The 17,642-nt window shown below is 39.2% G+C and overlaps 1 pseudogene; it reads left to right on the plus strand.

Moving 5' to 3' along the window:
• The first annotated feature begins 467 nt into the window (after positions 1–467).
• On the plus strand, positions 468–4,785 carry LOC116879822 (annotated as a pseudogene).
• The last annotated feature ends 12,857 nt before the right edge of the window (positions 4,786–17,642 follow it).

Here is a 17,642-nt window from a genome sequence, read left to right on the forward strand (position 1 = left end):
TGGGGACTGGACTCCATGTGAGTCTCTGCCCTCAAGAGGACTGGGGTCTCTGGCTTTCCAGGACCAACAGTCCCTGCCATTGACCCTGAGAGGAGAAGGAGAAGACATTTTTGCTGCCTAACCACTTCCATTTTCCTCTTCACTAATCTTACTGATGCTATAGCTGATTATGGCAGTGTTCCCTCTGCCCCATCATGGAGTAGGTTCCAGCACGATCATTCAGTAGGCATGGTTCCCACTGCTTCCCAGGAATTCTGTCTAATTCTCCCTCCCTAGCTGATGAAGCAAGGACCAGAGAGCTGTGGAGGCCCAAACCACAGCAGTGGCATCACTACCATAGGAGGCTACATGCAGAATGAAGAGTAATGTCTGAGGATGGGGCAGGTCTTATTAATCCAGACCTAGAGAGGACAGCAGGACAGCAGAGGCTGTGAAGTAGGCTGAGGGCAGGAAGAACAGAGCAGAAGATGACCAGTAAACTCAAAGCCAGTGAGGCCTTAAATTTCATACCCAAGTGCTATTCCCTTAGCCAAAAAGAAAAGGCTGCTTTTCATGAGCAGATCCTGATCACTGAAGTGAAACTGAGACAGGTGACCCTAAAAAACCTCCATTCTACTATAAGAAAGTTGTCCAACACTTTTAGCTTTGATATCGTGTATGATGCCACTTCCAAACACACAGACTTATATGTTGAAACCATGAGGCCCCTGGTAAACACAACACTTCAGGGTCTCAATGGCATGGTGTTTGCCTACTGTCAAATTAGAACTGGCAAGACTGACACCAGGCAGGGGACCTGGTTGGAGCCTGAACTATGCAGGATCATCCCCAATGCCTTTGAGCACATTTTTACCCATACCATATGCTCCTAGAACCAACATACCTGTCCCATGACTTTTGCATGCAAATCTACCAGAAGTTTCAAGACCTGTTCACCCAGGAGCCCAGCAAGAGGCTAGAACTGAAGGCAAACCCCAATAGGCATCTAAATTAAGGACCTCTTCACCTTCATCACCAAGAACATCAAGGAGATCTAGCTTGCCATAAACCCAGGGAACCAGACCCAGGTGGCAGGCAGCACACATATGAATGAGGTCAATTTCCACCCCATGCCATCTTCATCATCACTACAGAGTGTGCATGGCTTTGATGGTCAGGAACACATCCATTTGGGCAATATCAACCTGGTAGACATGGATGGCTGTAAGATGCAGAACAAAGCAGGCCCCAATATGGCTGGAAGAACAGCCACATAGTCCACAAGTAGTTGTGGTGGTAGAGGTTGTGGTAGTAACAGAGAGAAGCCAAAACAAGTCTCCCAAATCAACCTCTCACTGTCTGCCTTGGCAACATAACCACTGATGAGCAACAGGAGTACCCACATCCCCTACCAGGACTCCAAGCTCACTTGGCTGTTCCAGGATCTTTGGAAAGGAACACCAAGCCCATCATCCTGGAGCTAGCCTTGGATAAGAACATGGAAAATTACCTGCAGGGGCAGAAGGAGTGGCTGGAGGAGGAGAAGGTGACCATCCAGGATGTCTGCATCTGGGTGAATGAAGAGAATTAAAAGCTGCTAGCGAAGGAGAAGATCCTGGAAGATCTACAGCAGGAAGAGCAGACTACAGAGCTGCTCAGAGCCAAGTACAAGGCCATGGAGACCAAGCTGCTCATTGAGGACAGGAAAAAAATTGTTGTTGGAACTGAAGATTCAGGCAACTGTTAAGCAGAAATGCTGTGAGCAGGAGATGATGGTCTGAGATGAGGAGACCAAGGAGCTCCAGGACACCTCCGTGTTCCATCCATGCAGCAGATGGTGGAATCATAACCAAGAAACAAGAAGCTCTATGGCAAGCTGCAGGCGAAGGCAGAGATCCAGGACCCACATGATGAGTACATTTGCATGTGGCAGGATCTGGAGGAGGCACAGTGTGAGCACATCCGAGAACTGAAGCTCAAGTACCTTAGAGAATTTCATCTCCCCTAAAAAGAAGAACATGATTATGAACCAGCTTTGCCAGGCTGTGAGGAGAAGCAGTGAAAGTTTTACCACTTGTGCCAGCTATAGTCAGTAACAGCCAAATGAAAAACCAGCCAGCATCTTCAGTGGTAATGCCAGAGGTCCACCAGCCAATATCATCAGCAACAGGGTCCCACCCCACACACAGGACCGAAAACACACTTTGGGAGTTGGTGTGTACCCAGCCAGCTGTGTTTGACATGAAATTCTCCCATGACAAAGAATAAGAACTCCATGTACTACACATGGAGAGTTTCATGCATTTGGACAGTTTTCTGGAAAAACCTTCCATATCTAAAATCCGAAAGTCCAGATCCTGGTGCCAGAGTCCTCAGCGTCACCACCTCAGCAGCCTCAAAGTCCTCACTAACCACCACTCTCCACCACACATGCCTTGCTGGCCTCCACCACTCTGTGTTCCACCACCGTGCTAGACCATGGGTGGCAATCTTCAGTCAGGCTGCCAATCCCACATGTTCCTGGGATGGGGCAGCAAATCCTGGATTATCTCATTACCCCTTCGGGGTCTGTGTGTGTGTGTGTGTAGTGTGTGTGTGTGTGTGTACACGCGCGCGTGCATGCACATATCTCTGAGACAGTGAGAATCTGATCTGGAAACTATGTCTCTGGCTGCTCTTTTTAGTCCCCTTTATTTAATTAATGGTATTTATTCATGGGGATCAGTTGGCATAAGAGAGATGCTCTCATCTGAGCTGTCTGAGCCTAATAAGGTCACTTCATAGCCTCCTTTTCCTCTTGACTTTAACCTCCATCCCCAAATCTGACCTCAAGCTCCTCCCTGTTGGCCACTCCTAGAAGGGAAGGTGGCCTGTGCTTGGAAAGAAAGTACTTTATTCTGTCCATTTCACTGCATAATAACCATCTCTTTCTATGGTGATAGTGAGCAACTCCTAAGAACTTTCTGGGACTAGAGAAATACTAAGTGTCCATTGAAGATAAGAGACATCCTGACAGTATTAGTCCTATGTTCCCAGTGGAGAGATCCTCCTCTTCACTTTTTGGGCCTCAGACAACCTATTCCAGCTTCTTGGGCTCCTTTTCAAGGACTTAAATGACCACACCCACACAACCCAGGCTCTTCAGCTTTGGCAAGAACTCATAACTTCCCAAACTCTATTTTCTACCCACCTTCCCAACCAGTGACTGGCTCCTGAAGACCTATAGGAAATGTAACTGCAATTGAGACAACATGGGTAGGTGTTAAGGGAAGTTCCACCTTGGAGTCCCTTTGTTTCTGCTCCCCTGAGAAGTAATTTTGATCAACAAGTGATCAAGCTAATTCCCCATTCTTTGAGATGCTGCTCCTTCCTGCTTTGACCATGTTCTCTGGAGCCATTTAGATCTTAGCTTAGTGGTAGGGAAGGATGCCATTTTACCCCTGCTAAATACAGGTACTAAAATCTGCCTCCCCACCCCATTTATCACAGGAGACAGCGAACCAGGCAAAATCTGCCAACTTTGCCCAATTACCCATTTGCAAATCACACTTTTTAGCTACTGCTTTATTGGAAACTGGCCCTTTCTTCAGCATTGTGCAAACTGAGCTCTAGGGAAGTACTCCCCCTCTCCTTTGTGATATCACTAAATGTCTCCAGGTATGTCAAGTGAGATGTAAATTTTTAGGACAAAAAAGGGAGGCAAGGGTGACAAAGACAACAGCTGGAGGGAGAGGTGCAGGTTTGTGCTCTTGGACTGGATGCAGGTTCAGACTTGATGCTGATGTGAGGGTGTGTGGTGACCTTGAGAGAACACCCACGTGGTATTATATCACTGGGATAATAGTGAAAGGTCCCCATGTGCCTTCTTGAGGGACACTGAGTAGCAGGCATCTCTGTGAGGGCACTTACCACTGACAGGCAGAGGTCCAGACAGATGTATCATGGGCTTGCCCTGTTGGACATCAAATGGAACGATGGTATGCCTGATCAGAGCTTTGAGCTCAGCTCCAAGTTCTCCTAGAGTCTCCTTCCTTGAGTCAGGGAGAGAGAGACAAGCAGGGCTCCCCAGAAGGTCAGGTACCTCTGTGCACCCCCCTCAGGCAGAGGCCTCCTTTTGCATGTTACGCCTTAAGGCATTCATCTCAGAATCTGTGCATTCTAAGACCTGCCAGGCCCACTGGCGCAGAATTTACAGGCTGCACTGGTGGGCAAGAAGAGGAGACGCAGGATCCTCTGCGTAACCATCTGCAGGGGAAGCAGAACTCTCAGCTCCAAGTTGATCCATGGACTAACCCACAGGCTAGACCCTGAGCTTTACCTGTGGTGGTTTGTCCCCAGTGTGTGCTCCAACTGCACAGAAAATTTCAGAGTACGATACGTAGAGTATGGCTGCAGGAAGAAGGTATTCTCACTGACACCGCGGAACACGATTCTACTGAGAAAGAGGATCAGTCAACACCGCTGGAACTCACCCTCGTGTGTTAAGTCTATCGTGTAATTTATGGATGGTGTTTTTTGGAATTTTTTTTTTTTCCAAATTTACTTTGATACCTAAGGTGAAGGAAATGTTGTTGTTAACTTCATTAATTCTCCTTTCTTATTACAAAAGGGAAAGACATGGAATCACGAAAGGAAGCAAGACCATCCTCTCAAGGCTGTAGTAAGGAAGGAGGGTCCTCAGGCCTAAGACCCACAGGCCGCGTGGCGAAGGCCCTGAAGCTCCCGAAAGGTTTCCAGGGGCTGACCTTACCGTCGATGGCAGATGGCGGGCGCCACTCACATCTCCTCAGGAGATTGCTGTCCTGACGCTCTTTTCAAAGCCCTGGCAGCTGAGCATGTGCGCATGCGCGTGCCTTTTGCTTGGCCCTTGAGCACGGGAGAGCTTGTTGCAGTACCACCAGCTGCTAGAGGAAGGCGTCTCACCTGTGAAAGTTTTCAGGCGAGCCTTGAGGTTCGAGGATTTTCAGTTAATTTCTTGCAGCAGGTGCAGTGGCACCTGTGTTTTCTCTGCCGGGGCACCTCAGGTCTGCGCGACTTTGGCCCCGCTGGCCCCTTTGTCTGATGCCAGCTTGCTGCTCCCTGAGCTGACTTCCGATGGGGCTCCTGCCCCTCGGCTGGAGCTGGGGCTCACTCCATGAGGGGCTGAGGGGCTGACCAACTCTGCGCCTTCACCAGTGGTGGGCTGAGGGATGCGGGCTGGTCCGGTAAAGTGCAGGGTGGGGAGCAGGTGGCTGGAGGTCCCGCCCTTAAGTGCCCTCTCTGCCCTCCGCCACCCTTGCACTTGCTGGTGGAGGTCAGACAAAATCCAGGCCGGCCTGAAGAGAAGGTGCTGTCTTGCTTGGGAGCACTTACTCCATCTGGGGCAGTGTGGTGGCCACAGCAGTGACTATGCCCTTCATATGGTCTCTAGCCCCTCCAGACCCATGCGGGACCCGGGCTGGGCAAGGGCAGGAGACAGAACAAGCTTCCAGATATAGAGTAAATAAGAGGTGCAATACACAGCATGGTGACTATCGCTAACAGTATTATATTGTATATTGAAAGTTGGTGAGAGTGGCTCTCATCACAAGAGAACAAAAGTTCTCATCACAAGAGAAGAAACTACTGTTTTGAATTCAGTACTAGGTAAACCACAGCTCAGATTTTGGATATTGATTACAGGAAGGTTATTGCGATTCTTTGTTGCTGTCATGTATCCTTGATTTTCACGTTTGTTTGTTTGTTTGTTTAAGATTTTATTTATCCATTTGAGAGAGAGAGAGTGTGAGAGGGGAGAAGGTCAGAGGGAGAAGCAGACTCCCCATGGAGATGGGAGCCCGATGTGGGACTCTGTCATGAGACTCCGGGATCATGACCTGAGCCAAAGGCAGTGGCTTAACCAACTGAGCCACCCAGGTGCCCCAATTTTCATGTTTCTTGAAGTCTAGCCCTTGCTTGTCTTCATAATTGAAGAGCAGTCATTCCCTTCCATCTTTAAAGACTGACCTCAGTAGAGAAATACCTTATGTCTGCCCTGTCAGGGTTTCTGAGGCTTTTTCTGATCTTCTGTGGACCTACCTGCTTTACACTTCCTCTTGTGGAAGAATCTGTAAGCTTATGTGCCTTCTCTCAATCCTGCAACATGCCAGGCAGATTGCTGACAGCCTCCCCTTTGCTTTCCCAGTGGTGATGCTTAAAGCTCAGATCTCTTCTGGCTTGCAGATTCAGACTGATTTTCTCCACAGGCTCACTAGCCATCCACCAAAGTTCATTCTTTACACAGCCAGTGGAGTGTGCACAGCAAACTAGCCACACAGTCTGGGATTCATTGGGTGAGGTGAACAAAGCATTAGGGGTGTTCATGGGCCAGTTTGGGGGATCCACAAGTGAGGCATCCCCAGCAGCTCATGGACAGGCCTCCTGAAGGAATCCACAATGCAGTTAGGAGGATCTATACCCACATTCCTTTAATGCCTTCCCAGACTCCTATCAGCTACTTCCCAGCATCTCCCATCCCCCCAGTCATGCAGCTCACAACTCAGTACTCTTTATGGGTGAGAAAGAGATTGGCCTCCTTGGTAGCAGCCTGCACAGCTGGGGAATCTGGATGCTCAGTCACATGCAGTCCCTTCCTCCCAGTGAGAAATCATGGGCCAACCTGCTCTTTTGGCACTAATCTGTGCCACCTTGAGAAAGGTGTTATATAGATAAAGTCAGACTGCTCCTCTTGCCCTAATGCATCCAAACCTGAATTTTTTTCTTCCAGCATGTGCTGGACCTACTCTACTGGACTACTGGACTTCCACCAAGCCTCTCTCATTCATGGCTGATTGTCTAATCCTGTATTCTTCAGGGGCTCCCAGACCATGTGGAAAGGCCCTGGAGCCAGTTCATGGATCACTGCAGGGTCTGTTGGAGACCAAGTTCTCTATGCCTATTACCCAACCCACAGGTAGTTAGTAAATATTTATGCTTGATATCATCTGGGTCTCCGTAACACTAAAGTTCCAAACAAAAAAATTAACAAGACATTTTGGGTTTCCCTATTGATTTGTCATTAATTGAACTCCATTTATCTGAATCATAGGTGTATGATATACTCATAACCATTAAACTAATTCCATGGAGACTTCAAAACAAAACAAAAATGTAGAATTCCAAACAATGTTATTTTTCTGTATAATAAACCTACTAGTAATTACTAATAGATATAATTACAATTACCTAAAATTTAAAAGTATATTTAAATTACTTTTGTGCTTCCTATCTATATAATTGTCAGTGGCTCCATATAGCCTTGAGTAAAACTGGTAAATATTTTTGTGGATTGCAGTCATCTCCAGCACAGGATGATGCAATACATAATTATGAACATCCACATAGCTTTTATTACTTTTAATGAATTATACAAGTAGAATACCATGTTAGATGTTATTCAGTGTATTAAGGATGATATTCCTTATTTCACTCTTTTAGAAAATACATAACATAAGATAATGTTGATATTATAACATACATTTTCCAGTGTGTTTCTTCTGACCAAACAATTAAGGAACTGTCCAGGCATATTCATTGCATGCATCATGACAAAGTTGGCATATGGTATTTAATCTATGAATGAGAACATGGTATGTCACCTGGAATAAAGAAATATGTCCTTTGGCCTTTAAAGCAATCTTTACAAAAGACTCAGAAAATCCTAAGACTCTTGCACTAATCTTATATGGAATACAAATAACATTTGTAAGGTTGTTCTGCTTCAGGACAAAGCATTTTTGATCTAATGTTAAAACTGGACATCAATACAAAGGCTGGACTGAAGCCTTTTAAACACACAATACCTTTCATGGATTTCACATGTGCTTTAAGTATTTGTATACACCATTAAGACATGACTTTAAATTGTTAAAATGCGTTAGTTCATCTTATCTCTACATTTCAGCATATGACACACACTCAATATATTTTAGCTATGTGATCTTAATATTTTGTCTCCAATTAATATACTCTGGTTATGATTTTTCTTTTGTAAATTATGAGTTATCCTGTTACACCATATATACATACAGTTACATGAAATTATACATATATTTAGAATCCATTAAGTGTTATTATATTCTGATACCAATAAATTTTTTTTATTAATACACAGATCAATAGGATATTTTCAGGTGTAAAGGACAGCATTAAATCTCCAACTAGCTTACATAAAATCAGTTAATTTATCTTTATATTGTGACAGAAATGACTACTAAAACTTGTAGATTTACAATGGTGCTTTAGCTGACAATTAAGGAATAATAAAAGCTAACCTCCTCCCTCAGTAACCATCTTAATTGCTCCCAAATAACTGTGTCTGCTTAATTCATGTCTACCTGTGAGCTAATTATTATGGATACCCTGGATAGTTCAGATTACAGGTTCATCTATGTAGGTGTGATAACTAAATTCCATGTCAAGTGAGTGAGCGCCTCTTTCTGAAAGAAAAGATTATTATTAGTAAAACAGAGTAGAGAATGTTTTGTTTCCAACATTCAGAGTTTTAACAGCCTAATTCTCTGGGCTTACAGCCTTTAGCCTTGTTCTTCAGGACTTTGGCCTCAAACTTGTACACATAATCTCAGTCATGGTAGCTTTGGTGTCCCTCATTCTACCACTGCAACTTCCTGTACTCAATAATGCTAGGTGTGAAGTAGATAGTACCCTGGGTCCCAAATTTGGAAAATCATCAATTTCTCCAGCACAGGATTACCTTTTCAACAATTCATTCCCTGTTGAAAACCCATGAACACTCCATTGCTCTTAGAGTAAGTCAAATCATAATCCTTTCCTTTGGTTTCTTTGCTTGCTTTTCTTGTATCTATTTAGCTACATCTTTCAAGAACTCTTTATCCTAAGCTCTCTTTAGCAATATTGAGTTTTGTTTTCTTCTTTAAAAGTACTATACTCTTTAACTATAAACATTCACTTGACATCTGAATATACTGTTCGTTTATTTAGAATCCATCTGCCTCAGCCTCTTCACTAAACTAGCATCTAGTCACCTACAAGTTTTTATCATACATCATTTACTCTGGGAAATGACATAGGAAACCATACTTCATTTACTAAAATAAAGCTGGCAGCCAGTTGGTCAGCTTCTGAATCACACTCTACATCTTATCCTGTTCCTTTTTTATAATCATTATATATGTAAATTGTAAAAGAAAAATAAAACATATATTAGGACTAATAAGTTAAAATGCCTATGAAAACAACCATATGCCCAGTCTAAGCACTAGATCTAAGGTTTAGGGCAAAGATTTTTGTATTATCATTTGCAAAAGTTATATCTTAAAGACAGTTTTCAAATTCTATAAGGTAAGCTACGGGGCTTCCCTATCTCTTATAGTTCTGGTCAATGATGTAGTTGCTTTAACTTTTAAAATTATGTGTATGGGTGAGTATTTTCCTAGTCATGCCAAAACATAATGCTGGAAGTCACACTAAAGTAACAGAATCAAGACAGGTGAAGGGAGAGGTAGGTAGTAGGGAGAGAAACTTAAAGTAAGAGGCCTGTTTGCTAATTAATATTTCCTTGCCTGCTCTAACCTCCTCTTCATGCTGACAACTTTTCACAATTTCTATGTTTTTGTGCTATTTTTATAAATTCCACAATCTAGTGTAAGAGTACCTTCTCACATGTCATCACTGATTTAGAGATAAGCAAATATCCTGACATTCTGGCCACTCATGTAATAACTGCTCCTCAAATTACTAATACAATCAATTGTTCTCTTGAAAAATTATTAGAGTAGTAAGTTGATTCTTTAGCTATGCTCAGAGACATCATTAAAACCCTCACAGGCTAATCATAGTTACTGCTTCACTACCATAGACTACTGACCATCTTCTGTTACTCAAGGAAAATTGTTTCATTATTGTATCTGACTATTCATATAGGGAGAAGCTGGGGTGATTTGTAATACCATTTCAACAATGATAAGGTAAAATAAAAGTAGAGACCCACTAAGGAACCAACAAAGAACACATCTGAGATCAAGTGTTGCTATTTCACTACTTCCCAGGTTGCGTACCTCTTTGAGATATAGAATAAATCCAGGCATAAATAGAGTGAGACCATGGTATCCTTATAGGACTTGACATTAGTGAAAAGATGTATGTTGTTTTCATCTGTCCATTTGGTCAGTGCCAGGCTATGTGAGCAAAATACTGCAATGAAATAGCAAAAGCAAAAGGAAAAATTATCTATCTAGGGAGATTTATTCACACTGTATAAGTGTTTTTTTTTTTTAACTGCCTATAACCTAAATTATAGATCCTGTCTAAAAAAAAGATTTTATATACCTCATTTTATTGCTATGGAAATTAGAAGAAAATAAGATGTGGTGGCTTACCCAAAATCCCTACTAGAGAGCAATATGATCTGAAATAAAGCCCAAGACCTCTAATTTCTCTAAAAGTAACCACTCCAATTTTTAAAAAAGTAAGTAAATTATATTTCCATATATTATGTTTTGTCAAAATGAATTGTATTTATGTTCAATGGTTAATTTAAAATGATACTTTAAATTGTAGGTAAAGAGCTAAACATTAACATAAAATAATATTTTTAAAACAATCCATTCAGTGCAAAATGACATCCATTTAATTCTCAGCATCCTATATGATTATCTCTTTTGGTAGCTAAGTGAGCATAGTATTTGACTATGTGGTATAAAGATGATTACAATAGCCAGATATAATGCAATCAGTTTGGAAACAAGATGTAGATGCGATAATAAACAGAGTCCAGAGAACTTAAACTAAAATGAAAATATTTTAAGCCTTCACATTTAATCTAAATTAGATTTATATGGTTAAGGGGTGTACACAAGGGAATTTCTTCCATTAAAGTTATCATTAACTTAATTTTTTTAAGATTTCCCCTTCATATGTGAAGAGGCTTCTACTTACAGACTTCTTCCACAAACCAATGTTCATACCACTGTCAGGATTTATGACTGAGGTTTTCTAAACTCAACTATTGTAACTGCATTGTACTTGACAGTGTCAATGTGATGAGAACTGACAAGGGCTGAAGTACATTTTCTGTCTGCTGATAGAAGTTCCCATTTGTTGTCAATGTAGAATCCCTCTGTTTAAACATAAATCTTTAAGAAAATTGACAGAAATATGAAAAGCAAAATGAGATAAGGAGAATAGAATAGAGGGAGAAACAAGAGAAAATGAGAATAAGAAGGCTTTAAATGATTCAGGACAGGAAAAATGAGGCAGATGATTTATGGGCTTCAAAGTCTGACTGCAGCCATAGAACCACATAAGTACATTCATCCAATGTGGATTACAAACAAATGAAAGTTATTGATCTGAGCAGACTTACACAATGTCAGTATTTTTGATATAGAAACATTACCTTAAAGAATACAAAAATAAAAATAAATTTTAAACCATCTAAAATGTGTCTTTGTAGATGGTTTAAATAATACCCTCAAACAGAGCACTCCCTACTAGGTTCTCGTTGAACTTTCGTATTAAACATAAAATAAAGATATACTTTATCAGGGCAATCCAAATTTTATATCAGATTATTTGTATCGTAATTGTATAATTTAGTAAATTTGAATTATGTTATACTCAATATGCCTATATGATAGAAAATGAGCATAGGAGGGATCTTACATACTTAAGATTAAAGTTAGTAGGTATTTGGGGGCATCTGCATGGTTCAGTTGGTTCAGCATCTAACTCTTGATTTCAGCTCAGGTGATGATCTCACCCTTGGAAGATCAAGCCCTACATTGGGCTTTATGCTGGGCATGGACCCAGCTTAAAGTTCTCTCTCTCCCTCTATCCCTCCACCCTCTCTAAAAATATAACTAATAAAAATGTTTAAAAATAAGTTAGTAGGTTTTCTTATTATTTCTCAGATGTTCTGGGAACATCTTTTACAGATTGTTTCACATTTTCCCTTCAAATTCATCTTTCAAAAATTTCCTGAAATATAACTAACCTTGTGTTTCCCTAAAATTCTTACTTCAATATTGGGAATATACCCCAATAATAAAATAATTATTTTTTATGATATGTGTAAGGTTTTACAGGTGAGATACACATGACACCAGGCGAGAAAGGTGCAAGGAAAGGTTTATTAAAGGCACCCTCAGTCGAGGTTCCACGACTCAGGAGAGGAGAGTCAGGGAAGTTGCGCCCGGGAAGGGATTGAGAGAGCTTTTATTGGGCTATGGCCGGGCGGGGGCTCAAACCATATTTGATAAGGTTAGAGTTTGGGGGTTGGAAAGTCCCAAAGCTGGTTTCTGTTTCTTGGATAGGTTTCTGTTTACTCAGGGTGACGTGTCCTTGACAGATGTCCTTCTGGCAGGGATAGTCCTGGGTAGGGGGAAGATGGCGGCCTGGCGGCCATTTTATTGTTCCTCCTGCATTCCCAGAGCCCCCGACCCAACAATATGGTATCTAAAAATGGAAGTATATTTTAAAAATTTAAAAAGCTACAGATTTTAATGTTGGTATTAAACAAAATTCTACACATTTGCAGCATAAGTCTTACCAAGAGAATGATCAAATAATGAATTCATTTCAGTGTTACATAAAAAGTTTCTATTCTTCCACCATTACTACCATATTTTTTTGCAGCATAGTATAAAATAGTTCGTGGGACTTGGCATCAGAAAGATCTCGGTTAGTATCCCACTTCTGCCATTTATTGGCTTTATGAACTGAGCCAAGTTACTTATACTCTTGGCAACTCTGAATTCTCAAATGCAAACCATGGGTTAATAAAGAGTGGGTTATGCAGAGGATTTAATATGTGAAGGAGATGGTATATGAAAGTTATTTCCTTTCTCTTTTCCCTCCTCTTTTCCTTTCTTTACTGGAAGAAAGAGCACTTGTAAATCTGAGAAAAGATTCACTCTTCTCATTTCTGTAGCCCTTCACACAGTCTCTAGAATTAGTTTTGTGGCATGTCTTCCATCTTATTACTGGATGGGGAAACATAGCCAAGTGTGAGGTGTGATAAAGGATAATGAAAATCATCTGCCTTGAGAAATTAAGGGAAATATTAGAAATAATAAGAAATCAAAATATCCACTTAATAAATAAATGAAAATTACCTTCTATTAATTATTAAAAGACCCCAGTTGTAAGGATTCACTTAGGGAATCTGTTATACCTGAAGATTCTGGCCTCTACCCAAACCTCTTAACTGAGTATGGGATGATCAGACTGCCAAACTCTCCAACTCTAAAGGCAGTAGCCCATGGAAAAAAAGGAAAAAGAGGATCTAAGATATACACATGAAAACAAAACTTCAAATGCCTACTTATACTGATTCTTTTTCTTCTGATTCTTGATATGGTATTCAAATGGTTAAAATTTTGTTTGGAGCAGTTTCTCAAATATTGGTACTCAGACTAATCATTTGAGGGAACTTACAAAATATTACAATACAGCTCCCAAACTGCTATATTAAAAAACATAAAAAATCAGACAAACATCTAAATATTTATAAAGTTTCTGAGATAATTCTGATACAAGTTTGGTGGTTTGGCAAGAAACAAACCTATATGACTGAAAAATATATTACTAAAAATTAGACACTCAAATCTCAGGGACAAGTTATGGGATTATAAAAATATTCCCGAACACATTGATTTACATATTTACACACTTTTACAAATGTTCTGATTCGGGCGCCTGGGTGGCTCAGTGGGTTAAGCCTCTGCCTTCAGTTCAGGTCGTGATGTCAGGGTCCTGGATAGAGTCCTGCATTGGGCTCTCTGCTCAGCAGGAAGCCTGCTTCCTCCTCTCTCTCTTCCTTCCTCTCTGCCTACTTGTTGATTTCTCTCGCTATGTGTCAAATAAATAAAAAATCTTTGAAAAACAGAACAAAACAAACAAACAAAAAGCCCCACAAATATTCTGATTATAGTAAATGGCAAGTGGGATTGTTAGCATATTAGATTCTGAAGAAGAATTTCAGATTATAGGGTGCTTAGCTCACAGACTGCCCTGCACAAAAAAGGAAAAAAAAAATAGAAGCCTCTTCAGGAGGTTTGATTCTCTTACTTGGATCTTACTTAGTGATATGAGACAGAGAAAAATAGCCTAACTAAATGTGTTTTAAAACATTTGACTGCAAAAGAATGGTTTCAAATATATTTTGTATTAGCTCTTTATCTTTTGATCATTTGGTGATAAAATTTTGGGGAAGGTTAGTAGTTTACTTTTTAAATCAATATTTACTAGTGTAGATTCCAAATGAAATAAAATTTGGTAGCACTTTTGCTGTTCCAATAATGGTTTCATCTTTAATTAATTATTGTGTATCCTTTTCTTTATGTATAACAAATATGTAGAATAGGTAAAATAAACCAGCTTGTGTTGGTGTGGCCTGGAGTTAGGGAACAGAAATGAGTGCCGACCTGTTTCTCCCTCCCTGCTGAAGGTATGAGAGTAATTTGAAATCTATCCAACTGGTATTACAAGAATATGTTAAATGCAGTATGTTCTTGGTATTCAGGGAAATTAAAAGCAAGTGTTTTAGTATTGGGCAAAGACCAAAGAATTCTGTGATCCACTCATGTGTGTTTATGTTGTGATATTTATTTGTAATTTTTGTGTAGTTTCTATTATAGGATTGTTTCACTTAACTAATGAGTGAAACTGAACAGCATCTGTGTTTAAGTTGACCTTTGGTCATTTCAACTATGCATTCCATATCTAGTACTCTGGGTTACAAGTAAAAAATAAAAAATAAATAAATAATAAATAATAACATGTGTTTTTGAAAACCACCTAGAAGAGCAGGATAATGCTTCTCGCAAGATATGAAAATTAAACTATGAAAACAAAGCTCCTTAACTGGAACTTAGATATGTAGATATATAAAATATAGAATACAGTTTTGATAAATCCAGTTGTGACTTAGATAACTCTATGTAGTTATCTCAGATAACTCTATCTAGAAACAGATACAAATTATTTTATAAAATGCTCCAGCCTGTACGGAGTTGTTCATACCTTAAAAGATAATAACTTATGACAGTTAAGAAGATAATGTGTGGTATGAAGATGTGCAGAGGAAACATGTAATCCTAAATGCAAATATAATTTGGGAAGAAGTTAGTTAGAAGCCTATTAAAAAAAAAAAAAAAAGTTTCCATGTAACTATCAGTGCTGAAGTTTCCAGCACAGCATTTGAAGCAACCAATTTTATGAGCAATGATTGGTTCAATAATTTTTGGAAGCCTATTAATTTGCATAATTTGAAGCTAATGGAAAAGTAGGCATCAGTTGAATACAAAACTGAGAAAGTATTCCCTACCAAGTCAGAAAATACAAAGTGATGAGCCACACGCAAAATAAATTTCAGTTAGAACTGCACCATTCAGTAATGGAAGAAAATCTGTTTCTAAATATACTTTCATGCTATTTGTGGTGAACACACTCACATAAGATACAGCAGCAATTGCAATCATTTATCATTACTGTTTTTGCTTTGCCAATTCTGTTGATGTTCATAATTAATATAACTACAATAATGATACATTAAGTTATAAAATATAGTTCATTTTACTAGAAAAAAAACAATTCAATGCCAAGTTAAAGCTGTTGAGATTAAATTAATATTATTTCATACTTTGCTGTTTTGAAAATTGAATGATCATTAAAATAACATAATATTTTATGAGGGGATTTTTATGTTTTATATTTTCACAAATTTGAAGGTCTGCAAAGATCTTATAAAGTATTGATTACAAATGGCCAATTTTCAATAAGTCTTCCTTTACCAAACTTAATATGTAAATATTTGGGTTGTTAATTCTTTTAAGATATTAAATAAATTAGCATAGTTCTACTTTAAGTAGAATGTCATTTTATGGACATTTTATATAGACATTTATTGACAGTTTATATAGAGAAAAATATAACTTTCAGAAGGATACGAGAAGCTTTCAGTTTTCTAATTGCATTATGTATGAACACTTTCCTTTAACTTTTTCTACTAAAGAACTTGAGTAGTTTAATGATTTTTTGAGTTATGTGGAAAAGATAATTGTTTTCTGTGAAACATGGAAACTTGGAAATCTATTTTTGCTCTGAGGAGGTTATTTCAAGCTCTAAATTATCCATCTATGTCAAAGTAGGCTAGTCTTATGCTATAGGAAAACAACAACAACAACAACAACAACAACAAAATATCATTGACTATATATAGCAAAAGTACATTTCTTGCTCATTCTAAGTTCAGTGTGATTTCAGGTATTTCTCAACAAAAGCTGTCCCCCATGTAGAGACTCCATGATTCAAGCCATTCTCATCTTATGGCTTTTAATGATAAAGTGAAGCTTTATCATTATTGTTCTGGCAGGGAAAGAGAGAACAAAACTCTCTACTTACTTATTTTCTGTCTTGGCCTAGAAAAACACATTTCTTCCACTCACATTTTAATGACCAGAAATACCACATGATCCCACCTAATTAAAATAAATATTGAACATGCAGTCTCTTCTGTTTAGGAAAAGGGAAAGTAGATAAAATGATGAGTACTAGTAATCTCTACCTCAGACACTTAGATCAAATCTATAATGTTTTTATTTAAGATAGTAAAATCACTCAAATGCTAGATAATGACATAAAGAATTAGATAAAACTACTGTTTGCATGATTATTTAGTTTATTTACCATAATGAATTTACTAGCTTTGGAAAAAAATGAGAGGGACTATCCCATTTTTAAAAAAATTTTATTTATTTATTTGAAAGAGAGAGTGTGCAGGGAAGGAGCAGAGGGAGAAGGACAAGCAGACCCTATGCTGATCATGGAGCCCAACATGGGGCTCAAAATGGGGCTGGATCCTAGGATCTTGAGATCATGACCTGAGCTGAAATCAAGAGTCAGATGTTTAACTGATTGAGCCACCCAAGAACCCTGGAACTATCCCATTTTTTAAGAAAATATTGGATAGTATAATAACTGGCTTCTAAATGTTAAGTTTTTCTACACAACCTTCAAATAAATAAAGCTAACTGTAACCTATGCCAGAGTATAATTAGGAGTTACAGTTTGCTAAAAACAGTAGTTTACATGTAAAAGGGGGAAAATATCCAAAATTAGTATAGCCTACTCAATTGACCTTTTCTAAGAGGTACAGGAAGGTTACTGATGAAACAGATTGAGCAACAATGTCCTTCAGTAGAAGAACACATATAGAATCATCCTTGAAGGAGAAAGTCTGACCCTGAGTGAGAAAAAACTGAAACATGAAATACCGGTGGATCAGAGCAATGTTTATTAGGGAACCAAAAGGGGAGGACTGAAACACATGTAGAGTCAAAGGTAATGGGGAAAACAACACTTTTGGGGATAATAGAGCTCACATGAAGAGGAAACAATACTCGGTAGTGTGGTGGTAAAAGGATCGAAGCGATAAAAATATGTGGAATTTTCAGAAACAAAATAAGATCATAGCATCAGAAGAAATTCTACATCTCTCCTATTCTCAACACACACAGGAAAAGGGCAGCAATTAGTAAAGAAACTTCACTTTGCCATCAGAATATGGTAAGCTTGAACTAAGAATCTCAGTGAGACATTCAAACCACTCAGACTACTCTACATATAATTAACTCTAATTAATGTTTCAGAAAAAGAAAAGATAC

This window comes from Lontra canadensis, unplaced genomic scaffold, assembly GCF_010015895.1.
Source record: "Lontra canadensis isolate GAN:19392208 unplaced genomic scaffold, GSC_riverotter_1.0 scaffold1, whole genome shotgun sequence".
Lineage (NCBI taxonomy): Eukaryota > Metazoa > Chordata > Mammalia > Carnivora > Mustelidae > Lontra > Lontra canadensis.